We start from the raw sequence: 16089 nt of genomic DNA on the forward strand, positions 1-16089 counted from the left end.
AATTTTATTACCGTCATAAAACTTTTGTCAAAAACTGTCTTTTCTCCATATTTCACATGCTTTTGGACTGAAATTTGTTGTTGAACATGAAGATGTCTGTTTGCTGATGAAAAATTAATCACTTTTTCATCTGAAACTAAAAGTCTATGCAAGCACAATAAATATATTTTGTTTGAAAACTTTCCGAGTAATATTTATGTTGTTTTGTTAGAAATAAATACGCAGGTTTCATAAATTTGGACTGTTTTTGAGCAATCATGAGTTTTAAATTCCATTCATTCCAATGGAGTTCATACTGATAATCCTCAATTACATGTTTGTTTATATATTCAGATTTGTGTGGATATATACAGTTAAAGTCAAAAGTTTACATACACCTTGCAGAATTTGCAAAATGTTCATTATTTTACCAAAATAAGAGGGAACACACAAAATGCATGTCATTTTTTATTTAGTACTGACCTGAATAAGATATTTCATATAAAAGATGTTTACATACATGTATAGTCCACAAGAAAAAAATAAGAGTTATAAAAATGACCCTGTTCAAAAGTTTAAAAGTTTAGTTCTTAATATGTGTTGTTACGTGAATGATCCACAGCTGTGTGTTTTTGTTTAGTGATAGTTGATCATTCTTCAGGTCCCACAAATTATTTTGTTTTCCAGCATTTTTGTGTATTTGAACCCTTTCCAACAATGACTGAATGATTTTGAGATCCATCTTTTCACACTGAGGACAACTGAGGGACTCCTATGCAACTATTACAGAAGGTTCAAACGCTCACTGATGCTCCAGAAGGAAAAATGATGCATTAAGAGCCGGGGGGTGAAAACTTTTGAACAGAATGGAGATGTGTGCATTTTTCTTATTTTACCTAAATATCACATTTTTTCATTTTAGTACTTTCCTTCAGAGGCTACAGAAGATATTTACATGTTTTCCAGAAGACAAAATAAGTTAAATTTACCCTGATCTTCAAATTTCAAAAGTTTTCACCCCCGGCTCTTAATGCAGCATTTTCCTTCTGGAGCATCGGTGAGTGTTTGAACCTTCTGTAATAGTTGCATATGAGTCCCTCAGTTGTCCTCAGTGTGAAAAGATGGATCTCAAATCATACAGTCATTGTTGGAAAGGGTTCAAATACACAAAAATGCTGGAAAACCAAAATAATTTGTGGGACCTGAAGAATGTTTCTGAAGAACTGTTCAGGACAAACAAGGAACTCATAAACAACTATCACTAAACAAAAAACACAGTATTAAGAATCAAGGGGATGTATTCTTTTGAACAGAGTCATTTAAGAGTTTGCCAGTGTTTACTAAACTATGGTCGAGCTTTGACTCATGCTGCTGGTTTGAATAACGATGCTTCCTGTTTTAAGTGTCAGTGCATGGCCTTTTTCAATTTTTAACCAGAAATGTACGCACTGCTTCCTCATGTTCAATGATTTTTTCCCCCGTGTCTTCTTTCTGTGTCACTTGAAATATGTCCGTTTTGAATCGCCGTTACCAAAGCCGAGACACGTGAGGACAAAATAAACGATCAGTTGTTGGACTATATTCTGTCATAAACCACATACCATTCATTTCTGAACTTTCTACCGTCTGTAACTGGAAATGACATTACTGCTTGATATGTGCAGATCGCAATAAAGTTTACACACGCTTTTGGTCCGTGAACTGGATGTCGCTCAGGACGCTCTGTCTGTGGAAGTCTGGCCAGGAGCGCTTCCAGAAATCACATCCATTTTTTGTCCCGTCCATTGCTTTGGTTATAACTGTGCCAATCTCTGCTTTCGTTTGAGGGTATTTAGCCCCTTCTAGGAGCCCTGTAGAACCAGGCCTAGGCTTTAAGCAAGGATGTCATCAGGGATTCCATGACATAAGAATATGCCCTCCGTAATGTCACACAAGCATACATATATCTGAGAATTTGTAGACCAGATACAATATGATTTTAATTAGAAAAAAATGTTTTATAAAGTAATGATTGTTCTGGCCCAAACAGGGATTTTATGGGAATTATGTGGGTTAAATACACATATGTGAGCAGTGTGAAACACACCTGACACATGGAACATGAAGGAGGTCGCAGGAAGTTCAGAAGGAAGCGGTGAGACGGTCGATCCGGGTTCATTTACTGCTACTGGAGCTGCAGAGTAAGAGAGAGAAAGATGTAGTTCTACGGTGAGAAGCGGAAGCCAAAATGATAGATGAAGGCGTTGATCTGCCGTGACAATGTGAGTGCTTAGCAGAACTCATTCGCGCTGCTGAATCAGACGCGTGACCGGATCTGTTCGTGTTCCTCTCGTGCCAGAGTGAGATGTGATATTGAGCCGCTCGCTCCTGCTGGGACTGACTGGAATATACATTCACCAGATCACATGACAAGCCTGAGAGAGAACAAATGAACCCAAAACAGCCAGAAAACAGAGGGAAAATCCTCGACTACAACACAGTCACATTTCCAACACGTATTACACAATCACGCGAAAGAACGGCGAGTGCTGGAGAGTCAGCGATGAGTAAAGGAACAGCAGATCTCCTCAAGAACACACGACTCATGTCTGCCGCCAAAAAAACTGCTGTAGGATTTACTTTAAAGATATCTGAAACTACTGCGTATGGGGATTCTATAATTGGAGACACATTTGGCATCTTAGAAAGTTAAGAAAACATATTTAATTTTAATAATTCAGTGCTTGCCAAACACAAGTTACTTCCTTTTTTACTTTTAATGACAAAACAGATGGCTTTATGGTATTGTTTGTCAACTCTGTTATGGACAAATTAGGCAATGTGTAGAAATAACAATAAATCATAACAGGAAAATTCTTCATGTTTCATTAGACAAACAGTCCCTACATTCCAGAACTTGAAACTGAGATAAGCTCAGATTTCACCCATGCAAACCTTTAAAATTAAATAAATACCTCTGTCTACACAGAACCGTCCACTTGGAGCAAATATTTTTAATCTGAAAATCTATTATATACAATATCCAGTAATAAATAAATTAATAAATAAAAAGTTGCTGAAATATTATAGGGGTGCAAAAGTAAATCAATGTTTACCTCACTATATTACAATTAAATCCTAATCTAATCATGACAAACTATATGTCGTTGGAAAGGTCTAAGACTCCGAAATAGATATTCTACCGCTGTTTTTTGTTACAAATGATGTAGGAACAGCAATAGATTAATTTATGACAAGAGTGCGCCTCAAAAATCTACATCGTTCTGACCTTTGTCACAAAAGACTTTTTCGTTGCCTTTTTCTCACGTTTCATAAATCATCAGAAATGATAAATCATTTGAAAGCTAAAAACCTCAAAATTCATCCTTTGAAAAAATAATCAGACATTGCATCACCATGGAAATGGGACTTCAAAATCATATTACAAAATGTATTTTCATGAATTATAACAATTTAAGTTTGAATAGTGCACTTTTATGTCTGTTCAAAAATGGGGGTGACAGTTTAAGGGTTAAACAACAGTTTTATTGTTTTTTTTGTGTGTGTGTTCAAAAATAGTTCATAAACAGAGTTAGCCCTTTAAGTAACAGAATCATAAAGTAACAAGTGGAGTTTTGGGCAAAAAATAAATAAAATTGTCAATTCTGTAACCGTCAAACTCTGTTACCAAGGCAGAGTAACAGTGTTGACAATGCGGTAACAGAACTGACAGTCCACCAGATAATTCTGTCAATTCTGTTACCGCATTGTCACGTTACTCTACCTTGGTCACAGAGTTTGACGGTTACAGAATTGACAATTTTATTTAGTTTTTGCCCAGAACTCCACTTGCTAGCATAAATGATTAAAAGACTTAAATAACACAAAATTCATTTTTTCATTTTTTTGATATTGTGGTAACAGTTTTGACTCTTTATATAAAAACTCTTGTTGTAATTTTTTTAGATTTTTTTTTTCTCAGAAACAGCACAAACTTTTCAGTCCTTCAGATCTTATCAGTGAGGAAAAGTGGCATGATTTCATATATCTTACATAGTTGTGGGCGATAATTCCAATAATTCCATTTAAAGGCAAAGTATGGTGCAGTAACAGAGTTGACGCAAGATTTACAAACACATATTTTTATAAGAAAAAAGTTATTTTAAAAAATAAATAAATAATGTTGCAGAATTAGGTAAATGACTCTTTAGGGCTTTTATAAATAAAATAAAGTAAATATCACCAAAAGAAAAGTACAACAAAATATTTTGATTACACAATGATACATGATGGAAAAAATGCACTGATTTGGACAACAAGAAATTTTAATTTTAAGCTATCTAAGACACTTTTTGCAGACATTTTCATACTGTTCTGGACTTTAACATCAACTTTGCTGATGTAATCAACTTTTACATCAACTTTTTTCTTTCAGTAGGAACAGGTTTTTTTTTTTTTTTTTTATTTTGGAAACGATTGATCAGTTCATTGATTTGAGCTTGTGAACCTTCATTTTTCAGCCAAAAATATCCACAAATATTGCTGTTTTCATTCAAAAACTGAAACTGAAAGAGAAGCTGACAGAAAGACTGAATCCAAGATTTGATGATAATAAAGCATAATGAGAAATTTTTGTAGGGCGGTCATTTCTGAAAAGAAACATGACAAGTGCCGTGAGGTGGGGGAAAAATCTGCCAAAAAATTACAAAAACTACCCAATTTTTTGGGAGGTTTTTATTTCCTGTGTGAACAAAGTCAGTCAATTTAAGTCCAATTCAAAGACATTTAGAATTTCCCAGAAAAATCAAATCTTCTCCAAGGCCCTCGTTTGTGACCCCGGACCACAAAACCAGTCACAATTATCAAACATAATCTGAAAGCTGACTAAATAAGCTTTCCACTGATAAATCGCCTTTAAAGTTGTCCAAATGAAGTTCTTTGCAATGCATATTACTAATCAAAAATGAAGTTTTTATATATTTATAGTAGGACAATTACAAAATATCTTCATGAAACATGATCTTTACTTAATACCCTAATGATTTTTGACATAAAAGAAAAATCGATAATTTTGACCCATACAATGTATTGTTGGCTATTGCTACAAATAAACCCGTGACACTTAAGATTGGTCTTGTGCTCCAGGGACACATATAGGAATGTGTGTAAATATAAGGAGAAAATATAGAACCTTTTCTACACACTGTTGATAAATGAGGCCCCTGATCTTTGTACGATATTCTTGAAGAAACATCAGCGCAGGAAAGATCTTCCTCCTGTTGAGCTTCTCACTTTAACCTTCATTTATTCAGCCGAGGAATTTATGAGACTCTCCTGAGACGATCACATTTCAGCCTCGAGCTGAGAGAGACAGAGAAACAGACTACTGTATGAACTCACGGCTGAAGCGTGTTCATGCGCTTTACCTTCACATCACATCTGTGCTTCTGTTCATATGTTTCATCCTGCTCGTCTGATCTGACTGCTCAAGTGCTGCTCAAATCAAACACAAAATAATCAAACATCCATCACATCTGTGATTAGTTTTACATATGCATCAGATGCACTGCATCTTTATAAACATTATGAAATCTGGATTTGATCCATACATTCCTGCTCTGAACGTTTGGAACTCTTCGAATGTTGCTACTTGTTTCATAGTAATCAGAAACGTTCGAAACTAAACATTTCCACAATGTTTGCAAAATATTAACGTAACCCTAACCCTCACATGCAAACGCTCATGTACGAACGAATGGAAGCAGAGAAACCTGATGAAACGAACGATCAAACACCGATGTGATGGATTCGGCGTCTGCAAACCTGCTGAGGTGTCGCTGAAGGAAGACGACCCGACCCGACGCGTGCTCGCGCTTGTATTTACCGTCTGAGCGAGAGCCACATGTGGAAAAACACAAGGGAAGCTCAGATCCTCAAAGCAGATGTTCCTCACGTTTCCCTCAACATGGAAACCTGGACTCGTTCGAGACAAACAATTAGAACCTCCATCACTGATCCTGGAGCGCTGACGGCGGTTTGGAGTTTGTGTCACAGAATTCATACTTGTATCAAGTCACATTTATTTTTGCAGCGCTTTATGCAATACAGTCTGATTCACAGCAGCCTCGCAGAGATAAACAGGAAAAGAACAGTGTTAATGCTGAAAAATCCATCAAATATGAGACAAACTCAATTTCAGCTGTAAAGCAGCTCTACAGAAAACCAGTTGTTTTTCAGAGCAGTTCAGTTCAGTGTTTATTCAACTGCCCAGGAAACAAATTAACAGCGTTGTGGGAACACTGTTTTAATGTTTCAAAAATGTTGACGTTGCGTTTTGAATGTTCAAAATGTTACATTATTTGAACGTTTACTATTTTTAATATTCTAAGAACGTTAAAATGTCCAGCGATTAGAATGTTATTTAAATGTGACCCTCGACCACAAAACCAGTCATAAGGGATAATTCTTTGAAATTAAGATTTATACATTGTATAGGATATTCTTAGGATAGGACAGTATTTGTCTGAGATACAACTATTTGAAAATCTGGAATCTGAGGATGCAGAAAAATCAAAATATTGAGAAAATCACCTTTAAAGTTGTTCAAATGAAGTTCTTACTAATCAAAAATTAAATTTTGATACATTTATGGTAGGAAATGTACAAAATATCTTCATGGAACATGATCTTTATATCCCAGTGATTTTTGGCATAAAAGAAAAGTTGATCATTTTGACCCCTACAGTGTATAGTTTACTATTGCTACAAATATACCCGTGATACTTAAGACTGGTTTTGTGCACCAGGGTCATAAATGTTGCAAAAATATTTGTCAAGTACAAATAACATCATAAAGGACATTCTGAGAATGCTGATCTAAAAATGTTCTCTTAACATTATGAGAACATATACCAAAGTTTACCAAAGTATACCATAGTTTTGCCATAACATTTACTTCGAAATTGAAAAACACAGTTAAAATATCATGAACCATAAAAAACTACAGGTAGAAAACTGTAAAAATGCTACAGTAAAAAAACAATACATTGAAAAACTGTACTTGACATTACAAGTAAATTTACATTAGTATACCAAGTGAAAAAGAACATATGTGACCATGGACCACAAAACCAGTCATAAGGGTCCATTTTTCAAAATAGACATTTACACATCATCTAAAAGCTGAATAAATAAGCTTTTCATTGATGTGTGGTTTGTTATGATAGGACAATATTTGGTCGAGATACAACTATTTCAATATATGGAATCTGAGGGTGCATTTTTAACAATGCATATTACTAATAAAAAATTAAGTTTTGATATATTTACAGTAGGAATTTTACAAAACATCTTTATGGAACATGATCTTTACTTAATATCCCAATGATTTTTGGCATAAAAAAAAATCAATAATTTTGACTCATACAATGTATTGTTGACTATTTCTACAAATATACCAGTGATACTTAACACTGGTTTTGCGCTCCAGGGTCACATATAATTTAAAACTTATTCAGAATTCTCTGTGTTACATTTCATGTTTTTTTGAGTTGAAATAACTGTTTCTTCTTAGTTTTGTCGTATCAGTTGTATATATTAGGGTTGTATGTTACATCTAATCTTGTTAAATAATGTTTATTGCATTATTTTAATTTCATGTGTGTTACCATGATGGTTTTAGTGTTTGTGTGAATGACACTGTGCACGTTCCATATGCATTATGTTAGTATGTAAAAGCTGCTTGTGATGATCATGTGACTTTCTCATCACCATCTGCTTTATGTGGTTATCAGTGTATTAAAAGGATATAAAACAGATTTCAGTATTTCCATAGATTGGAACTGTATATTATATCTGTTAATGAAATTACGGTATTTAAATGTAATTTAAGTTAAATCGAAAAAACCTAATATACTGCCAACATATTTTTCATGGTAAAATTCTGGCAACCACAGCTGCCAGTTTTTTACTGTAAATGTTACAGAATGTTTTTACAGTGTACAGACTGTAGTTATGGAAACTAGATCTGCATTTTTCAAAGGGCGTATCAGCATTTGCAAGATGGAGGAAATAAATAATAATAATTCTACATTTAAGTTTAGTCTGCATTATGTGTTATTTTTAAATGAATTGCTCCAATTACTGGTCATTTCTGAGTGAAAATAGTTTCTATTTTTATAGTTTCTACACCTAACCTAGGGTTGTTTTTAATCATCTATCAGGTGAAGCAATTGGTTATCCGGTGACGTTATTCAGAACGACCGATTGTCACGCTCGACCAATTTAGAATCAGGTATTCTCCACAGCTCTCTGCGGACAGATGTTTTTCTGCTCTCTGTCATTACCTCACTGTCGTCTGACTGCAGCCACTATCTCTGAGATTCACATCCAACAGCTCAGTTTTTCCACTGGCGCGCCGAGGGCCGAATACCTGCTCCGTGCGCCGCAGATCTCCACGTCCTGTAGAATCCAGAACAACAAAGATAACAGAACTTCACCTAGAAGAACTTCTCATAATGAAGAGGTTAAATTAAACAGTAAAGCACAGCCCCCGACTTCTGCTTTGATCTGAACAGCCACTTTCTGAAACAGAGTTCAATCGGTCCGGCGGACGTTTAACAGACACCGTCAGTAACCGGAGGTTCCAGCCAACAGAAAACAGGCAGTGACTTCAGTCATTTAGTGCACAACAATAATCTGAAATGATGACAGATATGATAAAGATGATCAGCGCTCGGACACGTGGAGATGCCGGAGAACGAACGTGACCTTCAGAAGGTCTTGGTAACGTTACATCATAAAAACGTTACTTCTGAATGTTCACCATACAGTCCATTTATAAAAAAAAGGTTTTAAAATAAAGAAACAAGCCCCGTGAAGCCGTGGTTTACGGTGAATTTATAACAGCTAAGGGGCGTTGTCATAGCTTATAAATTCACTGTAAACCACAGCTTCACTGGGCTTATTACTTTTATAAAATGTCTTTTCCATATACGCTTTTTTACAAAAAAAAACAAAAAACAGAACAAATAAAGTGCAACAATATTAATAAAAACGTTATTCTCCCGCCCAACAATGCAGCTCCTCGGAATCAGTTGTGTTTGCAACAAAGTGGTTGCCGAGCAACACACAAATGTAAACAAAGGGGTATGTTTGTAGAATAATAAACAACAGCTTCAAATGTGGCTCAACCAATCAGAATCAAGGAGCGGAACGGAAGTTATGCAAATGTTACATTGTATCATTTTGCAATCATTAGTGGAATGTTACTTTTAAATGTTCTCTGAATGTTCTGAAACAAGTAGCAACTTTTAAAAAACATTAGATGAACATCCAACTTAAAAATTTAAAAAGAACACTTTATTGAAGACCACACAACTTTGGATGAACATTCACTGCAAAAAATGTCTGTCTTGATTTTCAGTACAAATGTCTAAACATTCAAGGCACATTTACTTTAGAAGCAAAATGATTTAACATATTAAGTCTTGTCTTAGGAAAAAGTGATCAAAGTTAAGTCAGTTTCTGCTTTTAAAAGAACAAATATCAGTCATTGGAATTCAAAAAGAATTATTTTTCTGACCACACTGACTGATATGTGTGACCCTGGACCACAAAACCAGTCATAAATAAGCTTTCCATTGCTGTATGGTTTGTTAGGATAGGACAATAGTTGGCTGAGATACAAACTGTTTGGAAAATCTGGAATCTGAGGGTGCAAAAAAATCTAAATATTGAGAAAATCTCCTTTAAAGTTGTCCAAATGAAGTTGTTAGCAATGCATATTACTCATCAAAAATTATGTTTTGATATATTTACAGTGGGAAATTTATTAAATATCTTCAAGGCATAAAAGAAAAATCGATCATTTTGACCCACACAGTGTATTTTTGGCTATTTTTTCTTGTTTTAAGAAAAAAAATATGATTTGGTTTTTCTTTTCATGAAACAAGACTTAACATCTTAAATGATTTTGCATCTCCACTAAACGTTTCTTGATTTAAGAATGTTGAGATTTGAGCAGTTTTTGCAGACTGGAAGAGTGTTTGTTCATATAGCTTGTTCATAATGTTCCCTGCTATCTGGATTCATGTTTTGCTGTTCTGCAGAGACTGCGGCAGCGATGCGTTTACCAGGCGCTGAGCTCCTCCATATTTCATCTGTCATCAGCACGCGTTACATACGCTTTTCACATCAGCTCAAGCCTGTATGTTTGACCGCAGGCCTCCGGTATATAGGCGAGAGGATTCCAGTGGCATTTCTAGACACGCTCCACTGCATGTGTGTGTGTGTGTGTGTGTGTGTGTGTTTGGCCCCCTGCGTTGTATAATCACTCCTGCATGTGTTCATTCCTCAGAGCCGGGCGATTATGCAGCTTCCGTCTGCTCGATCGCTTACTGATCGTGCGTTCGGACGGATCCGAGAGCCGCTCGCTGCATCGCAATCAAACACGTCTTTTGAGTTTGAATCAACTCGGTCGCATCAATCACTCCCGACTGCTCTGGGATCAGTGTCACGGTGTGTTTGAAGTGGGAATCTGTCAGACGCAGCCAGTGTTTGAGCAATATGAAAATCAGAGCCAATCTCAAACTGCTCTCATGTGTTTACATCTGAACGGAGCTGAGTGATATCGTGCATCTGGGGAAAATGTTCCGGTTCCAGTAGATAGTTAAAGCTGATTAATACCGAAAAGATATTTGACATATGTATAAAATGCATCTGTAAACAGCTTTTGTTCATTTGTACGTTGAGTAATTAATTTGGTAGGAAACTACAAGCATGATTCCAGCAGGTTTGGAAGTTGTTCACAGCAAAAAACCTGATGTTTTTCCTCAGCATTTTTGTTTCCATTACAGGTATTTAATCTTTCTAACATTTACTGCAGATGACAGAAGATAAGAAGAGACATTGATCGAAATGTTTCTGCTTAAATGATTAAAACGAGAAAAAGCATCTGCCAATTAGGTCAGAAAAATACACTTGTTTTTCCTTTGAATTACGTTGATTTTTCTGACCCCATTTTCTGAAACTTACATAAACCTAATAAATTAAAAACCTAAAAAATTAAGATGTACACATTATCTGAAAGCTGATAAATAATCTTTCCATTGATTGGTTTGTTAGGATAGAACAATATTTGCCCGAGATACAACTATTTGAAAAACATGAATCTGAGGGTGCAAAAAAAAAAAAGAAAGAAAGAAAAATATTGAGAAAATAGCCTTTTAAGTTGTCTACATGCGGTTCTTAGCAATGCATATTACAAAATAAAACATTGCATGTGACTCTGGAGCACAAAACCTTAAGTATCACAGGTATATCTGCAGCAATATCCAAAAATACACTGTATGGGTCAAAATGATCAACTTTTCTTTTATGCCAAAAATCATTGGGATATTAAGATCATGTTTCATGAAGATATTTTGTCAATTTCCTACCGTAAATATATTAAAACTTAAGTTTTGATTAGTAATATGCACTGCTAAGAACTTCATTAGGACAACTATAAAGGTGATTTTCTCAATATTTTCTCAGATTCCAGATTTTCAAATAGTTGTATCTCAACCAAATATTGTCCTATCCTAACAATATCCTAAATAATAATAATAATAAAACAATAATAATTAAAGGAAAAATGTACAAAATATCTTCATGGAACATGATCTTTACTTAATATCCGAATGATTTTTGGCATAAAAGAAAAATTAATAATTTTGACCCATACAATGTATTGTTGGTTATTGCTACAGATATACCCTTGATACTTAAGAATGGTTTTGTGCACCAGGGTCACGTATATGGGGACACTCTAAAATGCTTAACACAAAAAACGCTTAAGGTGGCTTAATGCATTAAAACAGCATTCAAAAAAACAAAAACATTATTAATAAATCATACGATGTACAGACAAACTTGAGTTTGGTCTTTTACAAACACTGTTTTAATGCATTAAGTCATGTTAAGTGTTTTCCTTATAATAGAAGTAGGAGAAGTCCACTCCAGATTCACATATATATATATATATATACTCACCCCCTTGTCATCCAAGATGTTCATGTCTTTTTGTCTTCAGTCGTAAAGAAATTGTTTTTTGAGCAAAACATTTCAGGATTTTTCTCCATATAATGGACTGATATGGTGCCCCGAGTTTGAACTTCCAAAAGTCAGTTTAAATGCAGCTTCACACGATCACAAATGCGGTTGTAAATGATCCCAGCCGAGGAAGAAGGGTCTTATCTAGCGAAACCATCTGTTATTTTCATAAAAATCATACAATTTATATACTTGTTAATGTCAAACGCTCGTCTTGTCTTACTCTGTCTGGACTGTTTTTGTTGCGGTTCATGTCAGTTAATGTATGTGGAAAAACTCCCATCTCATGTTCTCCCTCAACTTCAAAATCGTCCTGTATCGCTGTTTTATCTTTTTTGTTAAGGGTGTTTGATCTTCTTTGCATGTTCACTTTGCAAACACTGTGTCTGTTCTTCTGCAGTGATGTAGGATGATTTTGAAATGATTTTTGAAGTTGAGGGAGAAAATACGATTGGAGTTTTTCCACATACACTAACTGTCTTGAGCCAGAACACACAGAGTTCAGGGAGAGAAAGACAAGACGAGTGTTTGAGATTAAAAAGTATATAAATTGTATTATTTTTATGAAAATAACCGATGGTTTCGCTAGATAAGACCCTTCTTCCTCGGCTGGGATCATTTACAACCGCATTTGTGATCGTTTGAAGCTGCATTTAAACTGCATTTTGGAAGTTTGGAAAACTCGGGGCACCATATCAGTCCATTATATGGAGAAAAATGCTGAAATGTTTTCCTCAAAAACCATAATTTCTTTATGACTGAAGAAAGAAAGACATGAACATCTTGGATGACAAGGGGTGAGTTCTGGAAGTGAACTTCTCCTTTAATGTGTAATGCTTGTCTGTACATAGTATGATTTATTAACAATATTTATTGAGTAAAAACACCTAACCCTTGTGGGAGGAAAATGCTTAACGCATAATTAAATGCATTGTGTTTTCATTCTGGACTTATCTGTTTGTTTTTATTTAACACTTTAAATGCATTTAGCCACTTTAAGCATTTTAGAATTTCCCTATATATGCAATGCAATGCAATGCTGCATTATCCAGAAAACGAGACTTAATATCATTTATCATTTTGCTTACATCTTGTGTTGATTCTGCTTTATGTTTGTGTTTGGAATTGACAGAAACACTAATAGAAGACTGATTTTTTGCAGTGCCGCTCGTCCACGTCACGTTTGGACGGTCGTTTCATTATTTTACGGCTGGTTTTGTCTCAGTTTTGGCTCTCGCCTCACACTTTCCATCCGAACTTCATCAGGAATAAAGGGAAATGGCATTTGGGTTTGTTTGCTGCACAGTTCATCTGACACTCAGATGCTTTAATGGAAACCCTGAGAGTTAAAACAATATTTCACATGTGAGACGTGTAAGGTGAAGTGAGGGTTTGAGCAGAGATGAACCAGACTGACCTTCTGGATCCTGATCTCCAGCTGATCGATCGATGATCTCCAGAGACAAATGAGATCCAGCAACAGCAGAAGTATAAATCAGTGCAGGATATGAGTTCGAAGGACAAACATGAACTCTAAACATGATATTTCACTGTAACCGGACTGAAATAAAGCGCCTGTCAGGCGAACGAGGTTAACGGAGGTAAATCCTTATTTCTAGAAAAGATTTCTGAAATCTGCTCTGCTCAGGTCCTTCACAAAAATGTTTACGGAATAAATAAGAAATGTACTGAATGGAATTAAACAACTACATCAAACTGGATGAACATTTAAAGACACACAACACCACAAAACAGCCCAGAATTCATCAGATCCATGGATAACACTTACCGATGTCGATTCCCCTCCAGAATGATTTCACTTCCTGCAGGATGATGGATGATGTCATTGGATGACCTATTTTGATTAAAGAACAAAACATCATCTCTAAAACATCTGGAAGCAATAATATGATTTTAACTTCACTTTTAATTTTAAAACCTCCAATTTAAACCTCATTCATTTAACAGGGATGGAAATAAAATATTATATGTGACCCTGGAGCACAAAACCAGTCTTAAGTAGCACAGGTGTATTTGTAGCAATAGCCAATAATACGTTATATGGGTCAAAATTATACATTTTTAGGATATTAAGTAAAGATCATGTTCCATGAAGATATTTTGTAAATTTCCTACTGGAAATATATCAAAACTTAATTTTTGATTAGTAAAATGCTTTGCTAAGAACTTCATTTGGACAACTTTAAAGGTGATTTTCTCAGTATTTTGATTTGTTTGCACCCTCAGATTACAGATTTTAAAATAGTTGTATCTCGGCCAAATATTGTCCTATCCTAACAATATCCTATACCATGTATAAATCTCACTTTAAAAAAAAATTGACCCTTATGACTATTTTTTTGTGGTCCAGGGTCACATATATAATATGCATATATATGAGCCAAAGCATAAAAACAATAAGTACCCGCTTAAATACTGCTTTAAATTGTTGTTGTTTTCCCCAAAATGTTATTAAATAAATAAATAAAATGTAAAAAATAAATCAAAAGTTTTCTGTTTAATTTAATTGCATTTTTGTTTTTGTTTTTCTGAGCAAAAAATAGATATCCTACAGTTTCCCTTAATTTACTAAAATGTCATTCAGTGTATCAATCTTGTCAGGCATATGTCAATAAGTATTTTTTACTCATTTAAAATACAATAAAATTGACTATGCTTCCTTATTCTTTTTAATATGTACAAGTCAGAATAAGCATGTTGTTTTAATGACAATATAACATTATTTCGACTTTCAAATTTTGACATTTTATTCTCCAAACCTATTTGAAACCTTAAAAGTAGACACTTTACTTACATTTAATGTGCTTTCTATGAACATAAAATCACTTTTGTAAATTTCTTTTGATGTGGACATCTTAAGGTCTTTGACCCATATGTATATATAACAAAATATAAATATATATATTAAAAAAAAAAATGCTAAACTTAAACTAAAATTAAAAATGTTGCCTGGGCAACTAACTGTAATAATAATATAGTAATATAATATAATAATAATAATAATAGTATAATATAATTTCATGTTGAAGCACTGTAAAGACTACACCTAAAACTTAATAAACAACATGAAAAAACATTACATTATAGAGTTAAATAGAACCCAGTATGAATTTAAAAATATGACGCTTTAAATAAATATTGTGATAAAAGAAACTAATATAATTGAATCTTTAAAACTTGAGTTTACACACACACATGAATCTAAAAATATATGCATTTTGCCCATTCTGTTACGACATGAACCACTTCCAGATGAGGCATTTATGATATCCTGAGCTCAACTAATTTGCACAATAATTCAGAGTTACGGTCTGCTGAGTGAATGCAGAGGTTTTATTGTTCTGGTCATGCAGTGGTCAGTATGTGTGATCTGTACAGATTACAGAGCGTCTGTTTGTTGAGCAATGTTTACCAGAGTAAATCCAGTCACGGGTTCCAGCGCTCTGATTACGACCAGCTCCGTGATTTAATGTTAACGAGCGACGCTCTGATTACGGGCAGGAATATTTTACGTTCGGCCTCGGCAAACTCTGGCGAACGATCAACTGATACGGCCGGTTTTATCGTAAGAGCGAAGGTGAACCGAAGCCAGTGGAAGGATCATGTCAGGAGGACCTGATGGAAAACAGATGTTTTCTGCTCACTTGTTTTTAGCTCGTTCTTTCGGAAAAATCGTCAGAAGCGCTCCGTTATGACAAGAGGAGAATGTGGGATGTGGAAATCGGCTCTCTCTCGCATTCGTTGATTAAATATAAACAGATTCGTGTGGCGCTCACAATCACACTTTGCGATTTTCCAAACACTTTCCCAGATTAAGAGACTGGCAGCGTTTCTCTGAGGAATCAGGATTAGACTGCAGGTCCTGAACTTCTAGACTTCTCATCTCAGAAAGTGTTTGTTTAAGTGTCATGATGTTTCAGAATAGCTTACATCACTGCACTTATCAGCATGGCTTCTTCATTATCCCATTATCTTCATTAAACAGTAAAAATCTGTCATGTAAAACACAGATCTCCT

General features: G+C 34.9%; 1 long non-coding RNA gene across 1 annotated transcript; it reads right to left on the reverse strand.

Annotated features, from left to right (window-relative positions):
- Positions 1–7054: 7054 nt before the first annotated feature.
- LOC127180115 (uncharacterized) lies at positions 7055–13906 on the reverse strand. Its single transcript, XR_007829585.1, has 3 exons — positions 13841–13906; positions 13469–13505; positions 7055–8418 (listed from the first exon to the last, which is right to left on the reverse strand). It is a non-coding gene; the product is annotated as an uncharacterized LOC127180115 (long non-coding RNA).
- Between the last annotated feature and the right edge of the window lie 2183 nt (positions 13907–16089).

Source organism: Labeo rohita, chromosome 17 (assembly GCF_022985175.1).
Source record: "Labeo rohita strain BAU-BD-2019 chromosome 17, IGBB_LRoh.1.0, whole genome shotgun sequence".
Taxonomy (NCBI): Eukaryota; Metazoa; Chordata; class Actinopteri; order Cypriniformes; family Cyprinidae; genus Labeo; species Labeo rohita.